An 11,607-nucleotide genomic window follows, 5' to 3' on the forward strand; every position below is an offset into this window, starting at 1 on the left:
GGCCAGAGAAGAGTATAGTTTGGTGGGAGCTAACTCCTCTGGAAGTAGCATGAAAGCCTCGACTACCGATTATGAAAGTTTTTATTAGAATTTTTACTTCGCCGCATAACGTAGCCTGGTAGGAAGGAATGGTATAAATCAACGGTCGAAGCATAAATTCCAGACGAAGTGTACATGACCCCGCAGTCCTTAGAATATGATGTGGAGCGAGGATATCCACTACATTGTGAACTGTAGTAGGCGCATATTGAAGAAATTCGCAAGAGCATTGTTAAAAGTAACGACACAGCCAGGCACGCGTCCTGCAGTGGAGGTGGATAAATGTGCACAGCCCGTGTGACAATCCCTGGCTGCCACAACAACAGCCACAACAACACTGTCCAAAGCTTCTAGAGGTGTAATCATCGATTTCTGTTAAAGTTCTAGGATACTGAGACGCGAAAACGTGCTATGAGAGCGGTATCGCGTGCCAGATAGGCAACCGCTTTGAATTAAACAGCATTAAGCTATGCACAACAGCGCAAAGGACACAATGAACGAGCGAAGAAAAAGAGCGATTGAAGTGTGTCAAGCTTAGTTGGTAGTTTTGTAGGTTGCGATTTTTTTGCTACCGCTTATATGATAACTTTGTAGATTATGCCGGTGCATCCAATGTGTGCCGTCGTCAACCGCTTGTTTTGCTTCCCAAGCGCATCGTCTGCTATAGGTCAGAAGCTAGCACCGATTGCTAGCAGATGGTTCCAGTACGGAACTATGCTTCGACCCATTTCAAAACTGGAAAGCAGCTTCACTGATCAGTGCAAGCACCATCACCACGGCTGCCAAACCTTTTTTTGAGGTTTTGAGGGCAAAAATCGGGCGCAGCCATAGAATATAGCGCCGAGACATTCCTGTGTACTTCTGCTTTGCGTCCCAGTCTCAATGAGGGGATTAAGCGCAGCGATGTCCAGCCATAACTAAATTTCACAAAAAATACGGAACTGACAGGCTATGCAGAAAAAATGGTTAATCAAGAATAGAGTATTAAGCCGTCATCATTACTTGCCCCATTGAGCGAGAACCCCTTTGTATGTGTGTGTTAAGACTGAATGGTACCCATACAAATAGGTAGGGGTTTAAATTAGTTAAACTGAGCAGACGTGCGAAAGCAGGTGGTGATTCTTCAATTGCAGGAGACACTTAAGCTCCGCCTTAAGGGCGTGGCGCGATGTATTTTGCGGTTTATTTCCATATTCGCAGAGTTGCTAATTCTCCACTTAATATTCAAAAATGGCGGCCAGTCCTCATGCCACTGCCAGCCAGTGGGCCAACGGTTAAGTAATGCGCCACTGAGTGGCAAATGGCTGCTGCTACCACAGCCACACTAGATATTCTGCGACCCAAGTTGTTCAAGGATGCACTGACGGTACCCTCTTGTGAAGACATGGCGTAGTGAAGCTTTCGCTTCGAAAAAAATGGCGTCGTCATGCAACCTGGCAGGTGGCGGTTAAATTAATTATTGGTCGCGCGAGGCTGTTCGGGAAGAGCAACCTGTAGCGCACAAATTCCACTGGCGGCAGCACCTGCCATCCCAGAGCAGTGCCGCATGGCTTAACGCCTGCACAACTGCGCCAGGAGTAGTAGATGTATTATTGTTAAGTAAAAAAAACATCAATTGTGCATGTGTCGGCATTAACCCATTAGCTATCGCGTCCTGCACTTAAAGCGGAGCAAATCAGAAGGGGTACGGCGGCGAGCCATGCAGAAGTAGAATTGCCAGCTGCGTGGCATACAACAGACATAACATGAAAATTTGTTTTGATGCCCTCTCTGTTGTGCGCGCTGAAATTCATAGCAGCATGAAGAACGAACTCGAAAAACCTTAAACGCTTTTGACTTAAGAAATTTGCAACAATCATATACTGAACGAAGCTAGCTCTCTGTCTCGGTTACGCATTTCTAAAAAAGGCGCACAACGGCTTTTCCCTTTCAAAGTACTACTACTACTAATAATAATAATAATTGGTTTTGGGGGATAGGAAATGACGCAGTATCTGTCTCACATATCGGCGGACACGTGAACCGCGCCCTGAGGGAAGGGTTGAAGGAGGGAGTGAAAGAAGAAAGGAAGAAAGAGGTGCCGTAGTGGAGGGCTCGGGAATAATTTCGACCGCCTGGGGATCTTTAACGTGCACTGGCATCGCACAGCACACGGGCGCCTTTTGCGTTTCGCCTCCGAAACGCAGTCGCCGCGGTCGGGTTCGAACCCGGGAACTCCGGATCAGTAGCCGAGCGCTCTAACCACTGAGCCACCGCGGCGGGTAATTCAAAGTACTCCCTTCTAGCCATTGGTGTTGGCCAATTCTCGTGGCCCGGCTGGCGTGACAATGCGGGGAGAGGACTATCCCCTTTCATCGGCCGCTCTTAACAAAAACGTAGCGTTAAGACGGGACAAAGAAAGACGAGCACAGGACGGTTCTACACCGTCCTCCACCACCTTACTTGCAGTAACGGTATCTTTTCTGTATGTACGACACAGAACAAGTCACTATTGCAGTTGACAATAGGTATCACTAATGAAAGGTTATAACTACTCCTTGAGAAGTTAACGATAACGTACCTATTTTTCATTCTGCGTATTCCTTGGCAAACCTCCGGAATAGTTTTTGTGCGACGTTAATAAAAAATTAGCGGTGGTTTAGCTCTGGTTAAACCTGGAGTAACGCGATAGCTACAGCTCGCCGAGTGCCAGCCGCCGGCAGCAGCAGCTGCTCCGCACCACGTGGCTGATGACCAGCCACGTGAAGAACCACGTGATCAGCCACTGCGCCGCACCGCCGGCAGGTGCTCCGTACCACGTGACAGTGTGGCGGCGCTGCCACGCTGAAGGCTCGAAATGCTATCGTAATATAACTATCGCTACAAAATTCTTGCCCTAGAGAAGAATGTAAAACGCAGAAGTGTAGAGGTCCGTATCAGAAAAAGGTGAACAGTTTCAGTGCGTGTGATAATAATTAATAATTGGTTTCTGGGGAAATTAAATGGCGCGGTATCCGTCTCATATCGGCGGACACCTGAACCGCGCCGTAAGGGAAGGGATAAAGGAGGGAGTGAAACAAGAAAGGAAGAAAGGTGCCGTGGTGGAGGGCTCCGGAATAATTTCGACCACTATGGGGATCTTTAACGTGCACTGACATCGCACAGCACACGGGCGCCTTAGCGTTTCGCCTCCGTCAACACGCGGCCTCCGCGGTCGGGTTCGAACCCGATCGCGACAGCAGCGTTCGCTTTCGTTTTCCGCTCGTTTGGCCTGTGAAACTACACAACGGGAGCTCGATATTGTCGAGCACACCAAACACAGTGTCAGAATACTTGAGCCATCGGGCAATGCTGCGGGAACGGGCAGTGAACTGCACATGGAACCAGTGCCGGTAAAGTATAGCTCACACCCGGTGACCCACATGCAGCGAAGAGATTAGAAAAAACGAAGGAGGACTCCCATGCTGCGCTCATGAGTTGACGCTATAGTTTGCGCTGTTTGGTGCGCCATCTGAAGCTGATGCAACTCTTCAGAACTTGTTTTTTCAAGATTCCTTTATTAGGACGACGATATACACCGATCCTTAGCATCACATTGGCTTTCCATTATGAACAGTTTGGCACCTTTCAACGCATTTTTCATTTTTTACTATTGTTTCCATTAATTAATTGATTAGTTAAAGTCTGTAAATTTTCTTATTTAGCATCATCAAGCATTGCCTTTTCATTTTTAGCATTCCGACAGCTTTGAACCCGCCTTTTTCAATTATTTTATTTCTTTAATTAATCGATTGGTTACAATATCATTAATTCGCCATCAACTATCACCCACTAGACAATCATCAATCGCTAGAACCACAAATTACCGTGATACGATTTTTGTTACGCAGCCCCCCGATTATTTCCGACACCCGGTGTTGACTACTATACCACGCCAACAGCTTTTCGGCCGAAGGCGCTGTATACGCTACCGCGTGAGAGGGAAACTGATTACCTTGGGAAGTCTGTCGCGACACAGCATAGAACCACCTGCCGGGTACATCCTGCAGCGTGGCATCGTTCAACGGGCTGCGAACCTTATTTGCGGCGACGAAGGGAGGGCCAGGATTAAGCCACGCGCCGAGGCTAATTGTACAGATGTACGCTGTGCTCCATGCGAATATCTGGACACTGTGCGCTGTCGTGTACGAATTTCCTTTCTCGTGCCGGTGCCTTTGTGTCGGTCACGCAAGGCTCTCTGTTAACATTGGTTTGAGGGAATATATTTAGAATCGGCCTTCCATCGCGTCGTCCTTAGGTTGTACGTCCCGCTCTCCGATAAAACCAAGGTTTTATACCGGAATTAAAGCTGTCGTACATAGGAAGTGTTCGGGTGGTATGTCATAAATAAAAATAATGCGAGTCGATTCGGGTAATTGGGCCAAATGCGGATACGTGGGCTAGCATGACGTCAATTGTAGGTTGCAGCTACCACCTACTAGGTGGTGACAGGTTACCACCTAATTACTACCCCAATTTCTTCCGTTTAGCTAGTGTATACAAGCATCATTCGAATCAAGTTCTCCTCCTAACCGCTGCTGCTCATTCCGCTTAGCTCTCTGCGCTTAGGGGCGGTGCCGCCTGATTAGCACTTCAGGTTGTCGCCTGGTTGCCACCGGCTACACCTTGACACGTAAGCCACCCGGTGGGCAGGTGACCAGTGGCACAGTGGCGCAGGGCAGGTGCTATGGCAGGTGTTTTCATGTGACTTGGGTTGCTTGCGTTTGGAAGCGACCCAGGTTGCTCTTTCCAAGCAGAATCCCACGATTAAATGGGCTCCTTGTTCCCGACACGGTGAGCAGGTTGCACAAGGCCTCGTGGGCACGTGATCAGAATGCCACAAAAATCGGCTTCAGACAGACAAACACACAACGTCTAAATGTTGGGAATGGCCACTATAAGAGCTAGCGCACAAAAAAAAACGAAAGTATGCGTTAGCGATCCCTCGGTATCACTTTCTGATCGTTGTGACGTCAGCCTGTTCATAAGAATGAGCACGCTTCTTTCGCTCTGACATTAGCGTTATCACAGAAGTCGTGTGACCAGCGCTTCTGTATATATTAAGCATTTCATTTCATTTGTTCTTACCTTTCTGCGTACAGAAAGCTAAAGGATCAGGGACAAAAGGTACTGTGTACCTGACTAGGTCCCTGTACCCTTTCTTTGTTCGGAAACTGCATTTTTTCAGATAAAAAAAATACAGACATCGAACCTAGAGAATTCCATTGCAGCAACTACAAATACAGCACTATAAGAACATTACACAAAGAAATAATAAAGGAGCATTACAACAAACACTTAATACTTCAAGGAAAACAGTACTAGAACTAATCAACAAAGCACACATAATTCCCACCATGTAAAACAACAAACAGGTCTTTCACAAAAATGGTCATGTATTAAACGAAAAGGCAGTTCTTTACCACCGTCCAACGATGCCTGTCGGAAATGTTGTCAGAAGTGGGAGGCTCGCTCCCGAGATAGACCGTCAGTGGCATATGCATTCCGGCGGGGCGGAGCAGCAGCTTCTATGCGGTGCAAGTCTTAACGGAAGTACCGGCAGCAGCAAGCATCAAATCACCATGGGGGGGGGATAAAGCCTCGGCAGCCATTTGATTTCCACAATGCCGAAGACTGGCCCACATGGATTGAGGAATTCTAGGACTACAGCTTCGCATCCGGCCTCCGCGAGGAAACCGAAGAAATTCAAGTAAGGAACCTTCTTTACACAATAGGCCGGAAGGCAAGAGAAGTTCTTCGGTCGCCTAGCTGTCAGAGACGAAAACCTGAAGTCCTTCATGATCATAAACCCTCAGTTTGAAGCCTATTTCGTGCACACAAAGAATACCGTTCATGAGAGCTCCAGTTTTAGTCAATATCTTTAACAGCCAGGGGAAACTGTACCCGAGTTTGCAACCGAGCTCCACAAGTTAGCAGAACGATGCAAATTAAGTATCATGAAGAATCGTTTAATTAGGGTTCGCTTTGTAGTTAACCTTCTGGACGAAGCACTGTCGGAAGAGCTTCAAATGGATCCCAAGCTAACACTGGCCACCGCACTAGCGAAAGGCAGAACAAGCGAAACAGTAAAGCGGCAGCAAGCAGACTTGATAGGGCGTGAAGGTACGAGTGCCAAAGCATACGTGCCAGCAGTGATGAAGAAGAGGAAGAAAACAGAAAAGAGAAGGAAATGTTACAGCTGCGTGTCGCCCGAAGCACGCTTCTCCAAAAAGTTGCAATTATTGAGCAGGTTAAACGCACCCGGGAACTAGTTGTCCAGCGAAACAGCAAAAAATGCTTTTACTGCCAGAAGTTTGGGCATTTCGAAAAGGCTTGTCGCATTAAGAACCGAGAAAGAAAACTCGACGGGGTAATGGAACCTGATAACGGAGGCCAATTCCTCGGCACAGTGACACGGCAACAAAACAGGGCGTCTGCGCTATTCGTGACGATACAGATAAATGACGATGAAGTGAAAATGAAAGTTGATACTGGAGCAGAAGTCATGGTCGTGGGGGAAACTTTCCCAGGAATACTGCATTATCTTGACAAAGCAGAAAACCTGAGAGGACCAAGTGATGCAAGCATTGGCACGCGCGGAAAGTTTCAGGCCGAAATCGGGTGGAAAGACATTCGCTGCGAGCAGTCAGTGTACGTCGGGAAAAACCTGCGCATGCCTCTACTAGGGCTGCCCGCAATTAAGGCCCTTGTAATTGTCGGCTACTGATCAGGAGTATCCGGGTTCAAACCCGACCATGGTGGTGGTGGTGAAAAACTTTATAAAGTAGAGCAAGCCTTAATTGTTACATCCTAGTTATGGGATTTCTCTTGGATGCGTGTCGTGGCCGGAAGGTGATGCTTCTCAACGACTTCCAAAGCCCAGTCCACTAGCTGCCGTTGGGCAGCCGGGTCAGAACTGGACACCGCAGCCTTCCATCGCTCGAGGTCTGTGAGTTGCCAATCGGCTGGTGGAAGGAGCTCAGAGCAAGAATAAAGAATGTGTACAAAATCCGCTTACGGAGCGCCGCAGAGGGTGCGTACTGGCGTGAACATTCCCGGGTGAACCAGGGCTAAGTGGGCAGGGGTGACGAAGGTGCGGGATTGTAGCTGTCGCCACGTCACCTGCTGCAATTTAGTGAGAGACTTGTGCGGAGGGGGATACGTTAGCCGGTGCTCACGGTAGTGTAGAGTGATCTCGTGATACGCGACTATTCGATCTCGAGCGTCTCCCGAGGCGTCGGCGGCTCCTGCTCGGCTGACGAAACCTCGAGCTAAAGAATGAGCCCCCTCGTTACCTGGGTGGCCGGCGTGGGCCGGGACCCAGAGAAGCTGAATAGGTCAGGTAGGGGCGGGAGACCGGCTTAGAAGCCGGAAAGCGGGTTCGGAGATGCGGCCTTTCGCAAAGTTACGGACCGCGGTCTTTGAGTCGCTGATAATGTGGGTCGCCGATGTAGTAGCGATAGCTAAGGCTCCGGCTGCCTCCTCCGGTTCCGCAGGAGTGGAGGCAATGACAGTGCCTGCCGTAATAGGGGTGTACGAATTGGACACTACCGCCAGGGCAAAGGCGGAAGAGGAGGTGTAAGAGGCTGCGTCGACGTAGACGCTCTGCGGCTGTGCGCCATAGTGTTTGTGTAGGGCTGCAGCCCGAGCAGCACGACGAGCCGCGTGATGCTCGGGATGCATGTTCTTGGGGACGGGGTGAATGGTGATGAGGTCGCGTGTGCGGTGTGGGAGGGAGAAGGTGTGGCCGCGTTTCGATGGAGGCGAAACGCAAAGGCGCCCCTGTGCTGTGCAATGTCAGTACACGTTAAAGATCCCCAGGTGGTGGAAATTATTCCGGAGACCTCCACTACGAGAGAGGGAGACAAAAATTATTGTGGAAAGGGATTCCGGCCTCCCAGGATTCAGGGTCCCCGCACAACTCCAGCACACAAACGTTCATGCCTAAAAGGTCCATGACGCTGGCAGCGTGGCTGGCAACGACCTTTTTTCTTGCCGTGTCCATGGAGCGTAGTGAGGTCTTCCAGTACACCCATGTTTGGAGTGGCACCGGCCCGCCGCGCGGAGGCACTTCTTTCTTCCTTGACAGATATTTCGCCATTTCCATTTCCCAACAATCAGTTTACATATATGAATTGCACTCGGCACCAAGCATGCGAATGTTCGCACTGTCCGTGATGCGTAGATGACAGCTGAAACGCGCACTATTACAAGGTACTTCTTCTTAGCCAACTTTAGGGCAGCGCCAGACGCCCTGCAGTACTAATCGAAATTCCGAATCGGCGAAAGCTGTCAGCTTAACAGCCTTACTAATAACAGCAGTACCAGGAAGACTGCTCAAGGAACCGCTTACCGCTCCCTCCACTACCGATTGCCTGTCTCGCCAGCACACAAAGTGCTTTAAGTGCGGCAGTGTATACTAGTTATATGTATAGGCATCTAAAAAAAGAAACGCATCTTTTGTCACAGGTAACGTTCTCAATGTAACGCATAAAACTGTTATGGTGTATTCGGCTGACGGCACTCGTGGAGTTTTCCGCGCACTCGTGCGGTGCCCTACGTACTTTTTTTGCAATGTGTGATCTTGACTGTTTTATGGCCGAAAGCTTCGTTGTGCGTTGCCTAAACCCCTGGATCCAGATGCCGTTTGGCGTTGTTGCGTTCGAGTACTGCGCGCGCTATATCCTCCTCGAACGCTGCATGCCCTTGGCTGGTTGTGCGGTTCCGTTCGGAGTTTAACGCGATGGCTTTAAGGAGCTCGCTTCGGAGAAAAGTCGGCGTTGTGGGTCGTTGGCGTTGTTACACGAAATACGAGAATGTACAAATAAAAATTTCTGAGGGCACTTAATTCTGCTTACGCGCAGATAATGCGAACTCAAAGAACAAAACGGGTTTTTTTCCACGACTCCAGTAGGCGTTGTATGTGTAAAAAAATTTTTCTGTTATTTTTGTTTTCTATTTGTCATTTCAATTTGTTTATTTTTTATTTCTTTCTATTACCCATGTTTGTCATTTTCCTTTTATTTCTTATTTTTTCATTTATTTTTAAGGTTTTTTATTGCTTTTTATTCGGTTTTAGTATGCTGACGTGTTTAGTTTGATTGACAGATATAGTGGGACAAGTTTCTGCTTACATCCCCGCTGGCGAGTCATGAGCCTATACAGGTTTTCGCCATAAAAATCGCTTAGACAGTGGGAATGGAGCCAAGGGCTCAGATTGCGAGGTGAGTACGGGCAAACGCGCTAAGAAGGCTCGTTGATTCGAACTGAATAGAATTTGTACTTAGTGAATGCGTTGTGGTCTCTGACTTCGTGAAGTGTCTACGTGTACTGATGCGCTCATGAATAATTATGTGTGTGCAAATTTTTAAACGGGACCCCATAAAAATCGCGTTCTGCTTTATATTGCATTTCAATTTACTCACGTAAGCTGTTTGAACGCAGCGCCATCTATGTTAAAGAGATGAAGTAAATGCAAATAGCTTGCACTGAGGCATGATAGCTGGCATAATGGCCGTGTTGGGATTAAAGGTCCTTGATCAAATTATCAAGGGGCTTTAGTTGGGTTATGAGTTTGGGTTGATGGAGTTAGGCGTTCCAAAGCGATTCAGGCTATGAGAGACGCCGTAGTAGAGGGCTTCGGTAATTTCGCCGATCTGGAGTTAATAACGTGGACTGACATCGTATAGTGGTTGTGGATTTCAATTTAAGGAACCAGCAAACGAAATCATTGAAGACGTCAACTGGTCCAAACGCTGAGCCCGGTGATAACATGACGGTTCTGCCCCTGCGCGTGGCAGAGTGGGTGCAACACATCGCGACTTCTTCGGTCTTTGCAGACAGGCAGGCAGCGGTGGCCGGACCAGCGTGCGTCATGTTTTGTGCGTGTGCCAACCATTGCAATGTCGTGGTGCGCGCACCGCCCGAGCGCCTGTCATGTAGCTGTTGTCCGTGTGCCCTTGTGTTGAACGAATGCGACGCAAGAGAGGACGCAGACCTCCAATACATCCTTTGTCTTTCACTGCATACTTCCCCCTTTCCCTGACGGCGTGGCTGAGGTGTCCACTAATATGTGACGTAGTTACTGCGCCTTTCCTTTCCCCTAAAATCGCAACAGAGACGCGCAATGCCCAATTAAGGGCAGCGTCTCCGCAGCCCATTCGGACATCTTTCGGCGGCGGACGGGCTTTATTCAGAGGCCTGCTAGAGACTCAGGGCCGTTTGTTTCATGAGCAAGGCGTTGCGCTGGACGGGCGAAGGCGTTCCGTGGACTCCCTGGCAGATCTGCAACACAATGTCGAGTTCCTTTCTTAAAGGAGAAGCTTAAGCGTGCTCCAATGTATTTGTGCTGCCTTGTTAAATTTGTTTGGCCAATGCTTTAATTTTCTATGCTACGTTAACTTTATTCGTCTACCTCGTTAAAACAGACGAGGTCGATCCTCTGTCGCTGGCGTTCTTTCACTCGAAGACGGCTCTCCTGCCGAGTTACCCGCTACTCCGTTACGCGGTCACGTGGTCACCGAATGCGCGCACCCCGAGCTTTGCTGTTCGGGCAGCTTTGTCGTCAGACGCTGCCACGCACTTGAAACGCCTCTTGGACGCTGTACGTAGCTGCGAGCTGCGTGCAGCGCTCGTGGATCCCGGGCGTGTTTCATGTGAGGCGAAAAGGGGAATCTGCGCAGCAACGCCCTCGCGTACTTGAGCTATCGGTGCGCTGTTCAGAGCAACATCTCTTGGTGGAAACGAGGAGGAGCCGTCGAACTAGACACGTGTAAATGCGCAGTCCATCCCGTCGTAATTAATTCGCAGGAAGGATATCCGCCGAAACGATTAGCCTCGCAGTGCATTTCAGTGATTGCCTGGATGCTTATATGTTTTGGCTGGTGGAACAAAAATCTCAGTATAGAGCGAGGGCCGACTGTCAGACCATTGATGCGCAGCGTTCCTGTAGTACCAAGCTGTTGTGGACCTTAGTGTGTGACGTGGCAGTTGAGGTATGCTCGTTAGGGAAGGAATTAAACGCCGCAGCCAACGCCTTGGATGCGTTGTACCTCTACGCAAACTATCCTGAATGCAACGTGCAGGTAGTGCCTAAATAATATTCTTTTGAATTAAAATCAGCTGAGGCGCACACGGAAAGCCATATTTCGGTGGGCCTTATAGCGAACCGGTTGGACTCCCAGGTAGCGCTCTTGAGCCGTTAATGTCACCATTTGAAGCATGATGTCACGTGAGTAAGCTTCGTTGCTGTTGTCTCTCTGCTGCTGTGTCCTGTCTCACTTCATCGAACGGAATATCATGCCTTTTGAGGTAAAGCTGTTTTGGTTTGGTTTTATTTATGGGGTTTAATGTCCCAAAGCGACTCAGGCTATGAGGGGCGCCGTAATGGAGGGCTCCGTAAATTTCGACCACTTGGTGTTCTTTAACGTATAATGACATCGCCCAGTACATGGGCCTCTAGAATTTCGCCTGCATGAAAATTCGACCACCGCGGCCGGGATCGAACCCGCGTCATTCGCGTCGTTAGCCGAGCGCCATAACCACAGTTCC

This window comes from Amblyomma americanum, chromosome 11 (genome assembly GCF_052857255.1).
Source record: "Amblyomma americanum isolate KBUSLIRL-KWMA chromosome 11, ASM5285725v1, whole genome shotgun sequence".
Lineage (NCBI taxonomy): Eukaryota > Metazoa > Arthropoda > Arachnida > Ixodida > Ixodidae > Amblyomma > Amblyomma americanum.